The sequence below is a fragment of the Tamandua tetradactyla genome, chromosome 18 (genome assembly GCF_023851605.1).
Source record: "Tamandua tetradactyla isolate mTamTet1 chromosome 18, mTamTet1.pri, whole genome shotgun sequence".
In the NCBI taxonomy this organism is placed as follows: domain Eukaryota; kingdom Metazoa; phylum Chordata; class Mammalia; order Pilosa; family Myrmecophagidae; genus Tamandua; species Tamandua tetradactyla.
In genome coordinates, this window is record NC_135344.1 from 68681551 (window position 1) to 68684557 (window position 3007).

The window sequence follows — 3007 nt, forward strand, 5'->3', positions numbered from 1 at the left end:
TAGACTGTACCCTCCATGAGGGCTGGGGGTTTCATTGTTGTTGTTCATTGCTGAGTACCTAGAGGAAAACATGACATTATTTATTTGATAAGAATGAATAAGTAAATATGTTTTGGTGTAATTAATGTAAAAAGATTAGAGGTGCAAGGGTAGTTCAGCGGCGGAATTCGCAGCTGCTATGCAGGAGACCAGGTTCAATTCCTGGCCTATGCACTTCCTAAAAAACAAACAACAAAAAACAAAGAAATTAACAAGCAAAAAAATTCAACAAATGGTGCTACAATAACAGGATACGCACATGAAAAAAGAATGAAATGTGACCCTACCATACAGCATAAAAAAAAAGGATCAATTGGGTTTAAAACTCCATTAACATTATTGCATCATATCTATCATATATACCCCAAAACAAAGTAAAACATGCACATGCATATTTATAAATATTTTGTGTGTATGCATATCATACACACGTGTGCACACATACAACCAAACGAACGACTTCATTAATTGCATTACAAAATATTGAGAGGCCAGGGAGGACGTTGGTGAAAAGTTAAGAAGTAAAAATCAAGGAGAAAATAACAAAATACTTTATAGGTGGAATAGGCATTGTGTGATTTCAAACAACAAAAAAGATACTGCTTTGGGTGGTTTATAGGCGGAATAGGCATTGTGTTGTGTGATTTCAAACAACAACAAAAAAAAGATACTGCTTTGGGTGGGCCACGTTGGCTCAGCAGGTAGAGTTCTGGCCTGCCCTGCCAGAGACCTGGGTTCGATTCCCAGTGCCTGTCCATGCAAACAAAACAAAACAAAACAAAACAGGTATTGCTTTATATTATGGCAACTGTTCTTAAGGTGTTAGACATGAAGACGTGAAGTCCTCACTGATATTTCAAATCAGGATGGTCTTGGCTCTGCAGGTTGGAATATAGACTTGTGAGAGCTGAGTTAAGCTGTACAGTGTAAAAACGGGAGAACGTAAACTGTTATGGGGAGAGTACATTTTGAATGATTATAAAATCAATGGTTTATAAATTTTTATTTCCCAGTTGTTTATACAATAAAAGTTTCTCATCAGTGTTGACTATCAAACTTTGAAGAAATCATTCAAATTTCTTGATCAGAAATAACATGGAACCAAGCATTAAAAATAAATTAAAAAAAATACATTAAAAAAACTATGTCGTTTCTCATCTAAATTTGAAAAGATTTTATATAAAAACATTTGACAATTAGAATAATTTCCCCTAATGTGGGTCTTTATATTCTATAATAATTATATAAAGAAAAAGTAATTTCCTTTTTATAGTAAAAATTATTATTTTATGTAATTTCTTAGATTACTTTCTTTTTACCTTGCGCCATATGAAAATATCACACTCGATGTCAATTTTTCTCTCATATTTCTTTGTCATATGCCTTGCATTTCTCTTTTATATATTAATTCTACAAGTAATATGTGCTTATGGCAAAAAGATTAATCTGTAGGTAAAACAGACAAGTATATTCTGCTTAAACACCTAATAATACTCTCCTCTAAAAGGTAGTAACTTTAGACATTTTATTATGTGTTTTTCTCTAAAAAGATACATGCATTTTTGAACAAAGATCTGTGATGTGATTGGTAAATGATATTTTTAGTCATTAATTATATTTTCATGCCTGAGCATGATTTTCAATTGTTCAAAAATGTGGTGGTGTGCTGGAGTTTGTCTGCAAACAGATACAACTTTCCAAATATGTAGCCAATTTCCCAACTTTTATGACATTCTTCAAGAGCATCGACCTTTTTTTTTTTTCACCTGGGCAGGCATCAGGAATCGAACCTGGGTCTCTGGCATGGCAGGCAAGATCTCTGCCACTGAGCCACTGTTGCACCGCCCCCAAACAGCCCTTTAATTTCAGTGTCTGCCATATAAAATGGTGGGCCTCCATGTTTAGTTAGATCATAAGAAATGATAGACATGAGGTACTGGAACCCTTTTCCTGTTAGGGACTATGTTATATCAACATAGGTTTCCTGATCATCTGGATTAATAGCAGCTAATACTCCTCTATCCCAAATCCTATCAAATTCACCAACATTTACTCTGGAAATATAAAAAATGCTGCAACAGTACAATGAAATGTTTCCTGAAGAACTCAAATACCTAAGAATTTCAGCAATTGGTTCCACTGAGTAGGAAAGATTCTGCCCTGTAAAAAATTCTAGGATCTAAAGTTCATTGATTTCCACATCAGCTATGCTGTGTCCCCAGTCTGCAAACCATTTCATCTGAACTGCTTTTCCACAGAGAGGAAAAAATATCCCTAGTTCACTCTTACCCATAAGAAAAGTATCCAGATGTTTCCTTAATAGCTGACATCTTTGTTCTTGATGAAATGAAATGTTGTGGCTCACCCACTTTTCTTGTCATTCTTCCAGAGTTAGTACTCAGTTTTTCTGTACATCATTATCGTGGTACTCATTAATTTCAAGTCAAGTTCTTACATCATTCATAGTTTTGTAGACATCTTTGCCTCACAAACAGATATCTTCAAGCCTTCTCAGCCACCCACTGCCTCTAGAGTGGCCATTCTTAGAACTGAATATGATTTTCTACTCATAAACCTTTTGGATTCAAGTCCAAATCCACTCCTTGCCTGCCCAACAGATTGTACTACATCCCACATGAAAATCATTGATTGAGATGGTTGCCTTCTGAGTTTACTGAGTTGGCTTTGGCTATAGGGTCAGACATACAAAGAGCCAATGCCACTTGTTCTTCTTGATAAAGGTATGAGAGGATTCTATTCGGAGAGAAAGACACTTACACAAATTTTGCTGTAATTATCTTAAAGTTTATGTGATTCTGTTTCTGAAAAGAAGAGACCCTTTCAACTGGAGTCCTTGCCTTCATGGTGAGGACTTCAGCAGTTATTCCGGTCATGTTATGAGAAATGAGGTGAAAACAAGGGATATTTAAATCTCAGCATCACTGAAGACATTCTCCATTTCCTGACA

General features: G+C 35.4%; 1 pseudogene; it reads right to left on the reverse strand.

The window, feature by feature from the left end:
- Window positions 1–1678: 1678 nt before the first annotated feature.
- On the reverse strand, window positions 1679–2503 carry LOC143662448 (thiopurine S-methyltransferase-like; annotated as a pseudogene).
- Window positions 2504–3007: the final 504 nt, after the last annotated feature.